The sequence below is a fragment of the Octodon degus genome, unplaced genomic scaffold (assembly GCF_000260255.1).
Source record: "Octodon degus isolate 3935 unplaced genomic scaffold, OctDeg1.0 scaffold00007, whole genome shotgun sequence".
NCBI classification, from domain to species: Eukaryota; Metazoa; Chordata; class Mammalia; order Rodentia; family Octodontidae; genus Octodon; species Octodon degus.
In genome coordinates this window covers 12,543,319-12,555,162 of record NW_004524583.1, presented here as the reverse complement: position 1 = coordinate 12,555,162, position 11,844 = coordinate 12,543,319, and the positions used below count along the sequence as shown (strand labels likewise).

Sequence of the window (11,844 nt, the reverse complement as noted above, 5' to 3'; positions counted from 1 at the left end):
TTTTCTTTTTTCCTGTATTTTAGGGAAGGGTCTACAGGGTGTTCAGGGTCTCACTACTACATGGGATTCATAGTGATCTGCCTGTTTACAGCCTCCCAAGTGCTGGGATTACAGGCGCACGCCACCACGCCCAGTCTCAGTGCACCCCGGGGGTGGGGCTGGCAGGGCACACCAGGATCGGACTCTGGCTGTTGCGCTCTGCTTAAGTAGGCACTTTAGTCCTCTGAGCTATTTGCTGGGCGATCTCTAGAGAAAACAAAACCTGGACATAATCTGATTTGATACTATTTCTCTCAGAAACTACCTGTTTACCAAGCTATTAGGTGGAGAAACATAATGAGTTAATTTACATAACAGTCATAGTTCCTGGAATATTTCCTATGTATTGGGCACTGAGGTGCACTTTGGTTTTCCTTTTTTTTGTGATACAAAAGAGACTCAAACCCAGGGCCTCTTGCACACTGAGCCAGTGCTGTACCAGCTAGCTGAGCACCATCTGGGTGCCTGTCTTCCCTAGTCCTAGGGACAGGGCCATGACATACTAGCCTTGCATTGCAATGAGCTGGGAGACATCACAGACATCAGGAGGTGAGATTTGGAACCAGTCTCTGGGAATCAACTGCAATACTGCCTTTCCTGTTGGGAACATTGCTAATTTGCTTTCCACAGTATGTCTCGGGACTTACATTTAGTGTAGCAGACCTGAAACTCCAGAGGCAAACAAGTCTCCAAGTACTGAAATCTGTAAGAAAGAACTGAATATGTCTCAACTGCCCTTTAACACCTGCCAAGTTGGAATCTGAAATAGTTCACATTTTGGACTATCCAAGATTAATTTCACACTTGACATGTTCACAGTTTCTTCAGTCCTAAGTTGTGCTGTTGAAGAAGTGACATCCCCTTTGAAGGAAGATATAAAATAGATTGAGAATGTTTCTCTGTGTAAGTCTTTCCATTTTTTAAGTTTAGAGATAAAACTTGTTGAGTATAGTGAGATTTAATATTTCTACAACTGTTTGGAATTCTAGGTAAAAAATACTAGTACAAAGTATGAGTACTGGTATTTCTTAAAATCTATGATAGATTATAGACTCTTGGGCTGGCCTGATAGCTCAGTGGACTACAACACCTGCTTAGGCAGAGTGCAGCCTGGCATACCGTGCTGTGTCGTGTCGTTCCCCCCCCCTGCTGAGATGGTGATGGAGACTGGGCGTGGTGGCCCATGCCTGTAAGGAGTGGTGGGAGGCTGAAAAACAGGAGGACCACTACAAGTTGGATCTACATAGTGAGACCCTGTATTCCCTGTACTAAATGCAAAAAATAAAAGAATTACAGACTTTAAGAATAATAATACTAAATTTCTAAATATTGAACGCATATCTATATTTTTACATTACTTTTATTCTTTTTGGTACTGGACATCCTATCTAGGACCTCAGCTTGCTAAATGTGTTCTACCATTTAGCTATACCTTAGCTCCTCATTCCTACTTTATGCATTTGACAGAGGCAAACTGGGGAACAAAGATCCTTGGAGTAAAAAACTGAACAGTGGAGTTGGTGAGATAGCTCAGCAGTCTTAACACGCCTGTTTAGGCAAGCTTAAGCACAGCACTCTATGCCACATTAACAGTGCCCTCAGGGTGGGCTGAGCTGGCCAGAAAAAAAAAAAAAAAGTCTAGGGGCCAGGGATATAGCTCAGCGGCATAAGCACCTACCTGGCAAACATAAGGTCCAGAGTTCTATCCCTGGTACTGAAAAAAAATCTGAAAAACAGTGCAGTGACTTTAGTCAGGAATCATTTTAGCGTAGGTTCTGGTGCTAAGACTACACAGGGCAGATAGGTCAGAGCTCTGCCATTTTACTCTATGTGAGCCTGGGCAAACTGCATAACTTTCTAACTCTGTTTCCTCAGCTTACACAGGGGGTAATAGAAGTACTTCCTGGTGGATTAAGTGAGCTAAGATACGTGAGTAGATTGTAGTAGAACATGAGGCTGGGTGTGGTGGCTTTGTGGAGGAGAAGGCACTGGAGAGAAATTGTAAGGGGAAAGGGCTTTTCCCTCTGTTCTGGTGTGCTAGCCCAGCCTTGGTGCCTAAGCCGTTTCTTGCACTGAGTGCTGGTGCGAGGCAGCCTCCCTGACTGCCCTGGTTGAGCCCCTGAGTATGCCTGGCTTCCTGGGCTGCAGTCTTCAGCCTTCTGGGAGGCTTCCCCTGCTGAGTTCCAGCAGCCTTCCAGCAGCTGGCAGTTTCCACCGGCAGCTCCTGGGGTGGTTTTACAGGGGAGCTGCCAGTAGGACACTTCCCCTGAGCAGTTTCCCCAAGCACCTGGAGTGGAGATTGCCAGCAAGGTCCTGCAGTGCTGCGGTGAAACTTCTCTGTCATTTATTGTGCACTGGCCGTGTCCTCTTCAGCAGGGTTGGAATCTCACCTTGGTCGAGCCTCTTGGCAAGCATATTTTTCTCTCAGTCCTAGTGATATAGCTGATCCTTGTATCTACTACTGTTCTTATACTGTTTTCATTAGCTAGTTCCTTGTTACTCTAGGGCCCTGTTATTCTTTAAACTTATTTGCCCTGTTCATGTTACTTTGTGGTTTCTATTAATTGGACTCTGATAAATTAGGGAATGAGAAGGGATCAAGAGATGGGCTGGGGATATAGCTCCGTGGTACAGCACCTGCCTGGCCAGCACAGGTCCTGAGTTCCACTCCTGGCATCAAAAAAATAAAAGAGGTGGAAGGGATGACAGGATGTAAGATACATGCATGTGCCAGCTCCACACAAGGAATTAAACATTATGTATTGGAAACATGCACTAATAAAAATAATTTTTAAAAATCAACCACAGTGAATCACACTTGGAATAAGATAAAGCAGTCCAGCAGGGGCATGGTGGCACACACCTATGGTTCCAGCTGCTGAGAAGGCCAAGGAAGGGTTGCTTGAGCCCAAGATTTCAGGGCCACCTGAGCACCATAGCAAGACCCTGCTTGTCACTTAAAAAGAAAGGTTTAGGTGCCATAACATCTGACAGCTTATCTTTAGGGTAGGGCCTGGGATTCATTAGGGTTAGTGCGAGTTATGGTCTGCTGTTCAAACAGGGCTACTTGTTTGAGAGTACCAGCCCTGGTGTTCCCAAATCTTCCTATTCTCTCAGAGCTGGACATAGAGATTTTTATACAAAATCTCCCAAATTTTACACTTTGACTCATGGTTGACAAATCACATCCCTTGTGTGCCAAACAGTCCACATTTGTGAGTTGCTAGTCTAGAGTGCTGGGCAGGGTTGTGTGATTTCTTGGCTGTCCACAAACTTGGAACAACAAACTAAGGGTTGTGGAGTGAGTGAGTGGAGCAGTATGGTAAAGCAGGAAATAGAGTTTAGAGTACCACAGAACCTCAAAGCCCAGTTGTTGAAGACTGCTTAGTAAGAGGGGAAACATGCTGAGGTGTGTATCAGGTTCTGTTAATTTTCAACAGTGACTTTGAAGAGGAAGAATTCCTGCCCTGTTGTAGATGAAGTAACTGAGCCTCAAGAAGTAGCACAGTCCCCATTCCTGCAGCCCCATCCAAATTAACATTTTGTGCTCACTTGGGCAGCACATACTAAAACTGCAGCGATATGGAGAAGATTGGCATGGCCCCGTGCACGGATGACACGCATATGGGTGAAGTGTGTCGTACTTCACAAAAAATCAACAACATTTTGAAATGCCTGGCTATGTATAATAGAGATAGTTTGTGGAGTGTTTAGAAAATTGGATAATACTTAAAAGGAAAATGAAATAATCTGTCTTCTTCTGGTCCAGTTAGAATCACTGGTAACATTTCTCTGTTTGCATTTAATATGGTTGATTATGGGCTATACATGTATTTTTGCATTCTTTACTTACTGGGTAGTAGATCATAAGCAGTTTTCCTTTATCATTAACTTACTCTACAGATTTTTTAAAATGTCCTCATTATAGTCCATTTTTTTATGTACTCATTCTTATCCCTGTAGGTTGTTTTCAAGGTATTACTGTACCATAATATTGGGTGAATATTTTTGTATCTAAACTATGGACAGATTTCAGATTATTTCCTCAATGATATAGTGGTAAAGTCAAAGGGCATAAGTGCTCTTGAGAAGATTTTCTACTACCATTTTTTTTTTTAACTAACTTTATGGAGAAAATTATATTTTTATAATTTTAGTTTCTTCACTTCACCTGGACTCTTTATATTACTTTTTTTTCCTTTTTATATTACTGGTGAGGTATTCATTGCTTATGTGTTCAAGGTTCTTTCCCCATGGGTTTCTGCCTCTTTTGTGGTCAGATGGGAGAATCTTTATCGTTGGATTTCCATTTGTTTTTAGTTCTTTTTATTTAGAGAGGACTTTCATGTAAAAAGAAAACAAAGTGCACAGTTTTATTGTCTGAGGTTGGAGGAAGTAGCATTTAATAAGGTACTTCCTTATTACTATCACTTAGGTTTTTTTTTTTTTTTTTTTTTTTTTTTGGTACTGGGGATCAAACTTGGGACCTTGCACTTGCCAGGTAGGCACTTATGCTGCTGAGCTATAGCCTGGCCCTACCTCCTAGATGTTGAGCAATCTGTATGTCAAATGGGAGCTTCTGTGCCTCTACGCAGATGCTGCATGATGTTCCCATCAACTTATCCAAGTGTCTGGGTTTTGATTTTCTGTTGGTGCCGGGGAGGTGCTCCAGAGTTTTGTGTGTGTGTGTAGCTGATGATGAATATAAGTCATAGCAGCATCTACTTTGTGCCAAGTGTGCCGACTCCTAGCAGCAGTAGGAGCAACCGTGCTTTACAGAAGAGAATGCTAAAGCACACAGGGATTAACTGCTATGTAGAACCAAACACTTTTGGTCCTATAATTTCATTTTTAAGAACTTAAAGAACAAAATTGAGGTGTGAGTTTTCCCTATTGTTAATAGCAGATAATACAGTGTCTGAATTAGTGTTAGGAGGTATTTCCTTCTTGAAGCAGGTTTCTAAGAACGTAGGGAAATCTTCTGTTGCCTGCACCTCGTCAGTGTCTAGCTCTTTCAAGGAATCAGTCTTGAAATAAGAGCTAGGCCTTTGATATTTTAGGTACCTGTAGCTGATGCTTTGAGTTCTAAAATAGGCTTGAGTATAAGGATTGAAGCATGTTATTTTCAATATAAAAAGCTTTTTTAAATTGTTGGCTATATTTAGTTAAACCAAATAATTTATTGACTATATGAGCAGGAAAAGAAAAACCATTTAACTGCCCTAGTGTCTGCCAAGAAAATTGAAGTGACTTCAAAGCTTTGCTCTGATAGTTAATGGCATTGAGTACAGCTGTTGCTTTAATTAATGCAGCTGGTTGATCCTTTGGCTCAGTCAGGCTATGACTGTGAAGTTCTAAATGAGATAACATAAAACCAGTGGCACTGCGCAGTTCATGCCTCTCTTGAGGAAATATTTCATTGCCCTGACAGAAATTGTTGCTTTGGGAACTCTCTTTTCATCTTGAACTTTTCATTGTGAACACTTGGAATTCATAATTTTTCATTTAAATTTAAGGTTAGTGGTTTGCCACAGGCAAGGAGAGAACCTGTCAGCATTTTATTAGCATTGATAAACACGCAGTTCGATGTGGAACCCAGAGTTGTGAAAATATGTGACGAATACAAACATATAAATGACCTGGAGCCAATTTCCATGCTCAACATAGATTGGAGTGAGTCTAAAAAAAATTGAAATTGGCCCACAGCAGTGAAGCTTATTTTTGGCTGCTGGTTCTCCTTTCCAAGAGTCACCACTGCAGTATTGGTCACCATCAGAAGGTTTGTAGACACTCATCAAGCTGATAAAAGTTTTGTAGGACAGTCTTCATATTGCTTTGCTGAAGAGTGAAACGGTGAACAAGGTTTGAGCTCCTTGGGGAAAGATTTCATTGAAGATACAGTAATGAGACAAGTGACAGCATTGCTTCCATTTACTGTGATGGCATTCGATTATGGTTCTCTAGCAAATGTACCTTGAGCCAAGTTACAAATCTGAATCAACTAATAACTTAAAATTCTTGATGTAGTTACACTTAAAAGCGATAGGTTAAGACAGTTTCCCAGTACAGTCATTCCAAAGAGGCCAGGCCTGGTGGTGTACCTCTGTGATCTAGCACTTGGGAGACCAAGACAGGATTACTTTGAGGAGATCAGGCTAGAGTATATGGTAAGACCCTGTCTTTGAAAGAGATTCCATTGCATTAATGAATTATTTTCTATCAGAGCCTGTAGAGTGGCAGCCACTTGGTCTGCAGGCCTTGTGCGGTGCTGTGCATTTCATTTATTCTTCAGTACATATTTAGGGAAGACCTTTGATATGCTGGATGCTGTCCTGCAGACTGAGCACTAAGTGCTAAATTATCCTGTCCTGATGGAACTGACAGTTTAGAGGGAAGGGGGTTAAGAAATAGAGTGTTCGGTGGATATTTAACTTTGCTTGTTTAATGTGCTTTACTTGATTTCTAACCTAACTAAAAACATAATATACTTCATACTGCCTTTCTTGTAAGGAAAGATCATAAAACTAGATGTTTCACACAGGTTTACTTTGCTAATCTCTTCCTACAGACTCACATTCTTTGTTTCTAAATTTTTGACAGTATCATAATCTCGTGCTTCTGTTAGCATAATGGCGCCGCGGCGGCTCCTGCGAGCTGGGAGTGGTCAGAGCGGCCGGCGCCCAGGCCGGCCCGGGGCTGAGGCCTTGAGGAGCGAGCGTGCAACTCGCAGGTAGCCAGCCATCTCGAGCGGCGGAGGCTACGTGGTCTCCCTCGTGCTTCTGTTTAGGTCAGAGTTTTCCAGGGTTTAGATTTCCTTGATCAGTTATGTTTTTGAAATTTAGGAGAATTTCAGGGTTTCCTGCTTTTAATTTTGCCAAGTAAGGGCACTAAAAAAGAAATAATGGAAACTACCATCACTGTTCATTTTTTTAACAACTAAAAGTAAAAATCTCAGCCCAAGGAATAGTGCCTTATGTTGAAAAAAGAAAGACTTTGTGAAGTGGTCATTGTATTGTCTTTTTCTTATTTTATTATGTACCTTGGAGAGAACAATTATAACTAGTTATGGTTTTGGTTTTCCTCCTGATGTTGCTAAGGGATTTCACTGTTTCACACTAGGAGGTTGTATGTGTTCTTTCTTCTGAGGCAGATGTTGTGTAATGGCTTGCAGGCATGTGCTGTGTAGTGGACATTGTCTTGGAATGCTGTACAACCCTGCAGAGTGGGGGTGTCAGCGCTGATCAGTCTGCCCTCTGTGGTCAACTAGCCTTGCCTGTAATCCTGAGCAATCGCTTTTCATCTGTGGCTTTTGGATTTCCATCTACAGATTGAGAAAAGATCATTGCTTATGTTTTATCCTGGTGTTTGAGACAGGGTCTCACTGTGTAATCCAGGCTGGCTTCAAACTTGTGGCAGTCCTCCTTGGCCTCCCAATGCTGGGATTACAGGCAAGCACCTTTGTACCAGGCTACTTTTCCTTTTTTCCTACACTTTTAAAGAGTATGTCTTGTGTGTAAAAGTTAGTAAAAACCTTTACTATGTCTTACAAAAATGTGAAACAAGCTTCTGTTTGTATTCCTTCAATAGAAAGCATTTAATTGTTCTCCCAAGGATTAATTTAAGGGCGCAGTGTTGGGGCCTGAGCTTTCAGGATTTATTGTGAACTTTTTGATAATGGTATTAGCTGCACACAGACTCGGCTCTTTTCTCTCTTGCTAGGATCTTTGGGGAATTGTTACAAAGTTTCTACTGCCGAACATATTGTCAGGAATTTGACCCATATAAATAAGTGAATAGACCTGTGAAATATGGGTAATTTCACCTTGGAAATAAGAATATCTAAAATATTAGATTATTTTGAGTTACTAAAAAAGGCAGCATTTTAGGAGAATTATACTTTTAAAAAATTTACTTTGTAGTACTAGGACTTAAACATAAGGCCTCAATAGTCTTTCATTTTATTTTTTGACAAAAAATCTTGTTAACTTACCCAGGCTTACCTCAAATTTTTTATTTTCCCAAGTAACTGGGATTTCAGTTGTGTGTCATCAGGCCTGAGCCACATACATGCAGTTGTTGACATAAAATTGTGGTGAATTATTCTTAAGCAGTATCTAAGCAATGATGAAATTGCTTAAGGAAAATTATTAGAAGTGTCTTTTAGATTTCTACAACGATCTCTGACCTTGGTTTCAAAGAGCTACCATAAAGGATCTTTGTTAAATTAAGTAGTTCTAAATTGAATAGTTCTAAAATGAATCTTTTTGGAGCTCCTGGCTAAGTAAATTACTACTCAGGTCATTTTTAAAAAGATAAATCTGTACACCCAGTGTGGTGACTCACACATGTAATCCCAGCACTATGAGGCTGAGGGAGGAGGATCACAAGTTCAAGCCCAGCTTGAGCAGTTAATTGAATATGTTGGCAAGACCCTGTCTCAAAACAAATTAAAAGACACCATAAATGCAGAGATGCAGTTCAGTGCAAAGGCTTTAAATTCAGTTTTCAGTACTGAAAACAAATTTATGAAGGAGTGAAAGATACAGATCTTGGTGTAATTTGGTCAATTTTAGCAAACACATGCAAATGTAATTCACCTCCCACTCAAGATTTAGGCAGTTTCCATCATCTGAAAAAGCAATCTGGTCTCTCGCACTTGATAACAGCAGTTTTATGCCAATAACTACTCAATGCGGGGAATGGTGTTCACACTCCCAGGTCTGGACGCAGTTCCCTGGGCGCCTCCCAGGGCGTTGTAATGCTCTGAGTTGAGTCATGCAGGGCAGCCACTTCTTGGATTGGTAGTGGCAGATGCTTCATATGGCTTGTTTTTCTTCTTCATGTAAATGGACTAAGAGAGTATATGCTTGTTATATGCAAGGTTTCATCCATTCAGACAGAAGGAAAATGTTTTGGGATTCCTTCATGTTGTTGTCAGTAGCAATCAATGGTTATGCCTTTTTTATCACTGAAATAGTATCTCATTGTTTTAAGTATTATCACAGTTTGCTTATCCATTCTTTTATAATGATGGACATGAGACCCACATTGCCAGGTGCTGTGGTGACACCAGTGATCCCAGCACTTGGGAAGCTGAGGCAAGAGGATCACAAGTTCAAGGCCCTCCTGGGTGACAATAGCAAGACTGTATCTCCAAAATAATAATAATCACCTGCTTAGGCAGACGCAGGCAGCGGGGTTTTATCCTCTGCGTGCTGTACTGTCCCCACCCCTGGGGCCTGCTAAGACAGTGGTTGAGGCTGGGCATGGTGGTGTGCACCTGTAATCCCAGTGCTTGGGAGGCTGAAAACAGGAGAATCACTATGAGTCTGATCTGTGTATGAAACGCTGTAGACCCTGTACTGAATACATTTTTAAAAAGACAAAATAATAATAAAATAATAGCAATAATAAAGATTGTGATCACTTTTTTTTTTTAATGTATTTGGTAGAGGGTCTTACTACACAGCTTGGACTCCTAGTGATCCTCCTGTTTTCAGCCTCCCCAGTTCTGGGATTACAGGGGTGCCCCACCACGCTGGGACTTGGTTGCTTGCTCAGCTCTCTCAGGGCTGGGGCGGCATGTGGTACCAGGGATCGAACCCAGGTCCCAGCACTTGGCCTGCACTGAGATTACAGGCAAGCGCAGGGAACAGGGTTGAATTTCCCAGTATCCTGTGCTCGCTGGGTGCACTGAGCCAGTGAATGAGTCCAAGCATAGTGACATATGCCTGTAATCGCAGCGCTGGGGAGACTGAAAACAGGAGGATCACTATCAGGCCAAGCTGTGCGGTGAGACCCTGTACTAAATACATTAAAAATATAAATAAATAAATAAAGTAAAAAAAATACGACTTCCAGTTTTCTCAAGTAGTTGCAGTGTTTTAGCCTAGTGGTAGTGTGAGAGGGTTCCCTCTGTTCTGTATCCCTGTCCTTAGTGTGGGCAAATTTTCAAAATTTGGACATTTTAAGTGGGTGTGAAAAGGTGCCTCACATAGTTTTGGTTTGTATTTTTTCTGTTGCTTAATGTTGAGCACCTTTTCATGGGTGTGTTGGCTACTGTCATCTTTTGTGAGGCACCATTTAGTGCTTTATCCATATTTTATTGGGCTCTTTGTCTCGTCACTGAGCTGTAGAAATCTTTGTATTTCAACTACATGTCCTCTGTCAGTGCCTTAAATTGAGTTCCCCACTAAACCCAGTCAGAGGGGAACTCGAGTGGGGCTGCGAGAACAACTGGGAACAACCCCTGTGAGAAAATAGGCAGGCGTACAGTGGATGCTGAAAGCTGGTGTAATTCAGTTGCAGCAAGACCCCCGCTCACCTTACAAGGACACGCTGAGGCTGAATGGCTCTGCAAATATCCTGAATTTTGAGGGAAGAGGGACAAGCTTCATACCTCCCTCTACACAGTCCTAGAGGGGTTAATTCCCTGAGGGAGGGTATAGGGTATAACCTCAGGTCTGTCACTTGCCTTGGGCCAAGGTCAGCTCCCAAGGGACTGCACAGTGAGCTTCTTGTATCTTGCTTACAATCCTACTCTGACAGTTTGTCTTAAGTGAACACTAATAGCAGTGTTTTGGGGGAATTTAGTAACTTAGAAAAGACGAAGAATTGTAGAGTAACTCAGTATTAAAGAGTGATGGAGCAACATTTGCTGTCTGCCTACCAAAATGTTTCAGTCACTTTCTTACATTGCCTCCTAGCTTCCCAAGATGTGAGAAATCCTCTGATTTTATAGAAGGAAGGTTGAGGTACTGAGTTGTTAATTGATCAGGTCATCGGTTTGGTTCTGTCTCCTCAGCTAGCGTGAGCCACCAGCGTCATTTGGAACACTTGGTGTCATCGTGGCTAACAGCAGTTTGACTCCTGTGTTGCCACTACAGCTGTACTTTCCTGTTTTTCATTAGACACAGTGAGATGCAGGTCTCTACCACTGCTGTCACCCCTGCCCTAAACAAGGAGGGCATAAGGTTTCCCTTATTTTCCATACAGATGGTATTTATAAAGGCAGGTTGGACCCCACCATCACAGTTGGGAGTTTAGTAGAGTATCAGCTATAACAAAGCTCCTGGTGTTTTGCCAGTGTCAAGGAACTGAAATGGAAAGTTCATAGTACATGGAACTGAAACATATAGTATGTTTTCAGAAGCAACACATGTAATTACCCCTTTGTAATTTTGTTTTGTGAGGTGGGGCGCAAACGAAGGCCTCATGCATGCTAAACACAGTTCCCCCACTGAGCTCACTTTCTGAGATCATTTTCCATAATTTTAAGATCCCAGAGAGCCGTGTTAGAGTACTGTACTGCTTCCAGGAACTTTAAAACCTAAACTTTTTTTTGGAGAAGAGGCAGTCTTAGAGAACTCAAGGTAAAGAGAATACAGTTGGGATTATGTTGGATTAAAACCATAGAACAAATTTCATACTGACATTTACATATACTTTGATACTAAGAATAATACATACTCACTGTAGATAAATTATAAATGTTTCATAAGTCATATATTGCATATTGTATTTATAAATTATAAAGTAAAACATGTTTAATATATACTGTACTTTTTTGTTTTTAAAAATTTTTTAATAGATTGCAAATCGAAAATGAATTATTTACAAACATAACTGAATATAATAATAAAAACTGTCCAAAATAAAAATGAAGAATTTACAGATCAGTCATAATAGTTTACTGTGTCAAAACCAAAAAACTTATATTTATATAATTAGAATTCTCAAAGTAGAAAGGAGTAGGCAATAACTATTTAAAAATTTAAAATTTCTGAATTTAGTTCAACTTATAAT

General features: G+C 41.1%; 1 protein-coding gene and 1 non-coding gene across 3 annotated transcripts in view; both read left to right on the top strand.

Annotated features, from left to right (window-relative positions):
• Slc39a9 (solute carrier family 39 member 9) overlaps positions 1 to 11,844 on the top strand; it is a 75,088-nt gene that overhangs the window by 13,906 nt on the left and 49,338 nt on the right. The gene's annotated exons all lie outside the window — the stretch shown is intronic.
• LOC111813411 lies at positions 3,586 to 3,687 on the top strand. The gene has a single exon (XR_002818687.1). It is a non-coding gene; the product is annotated as a U6 spliceosomal RNA (small nuclear RNA).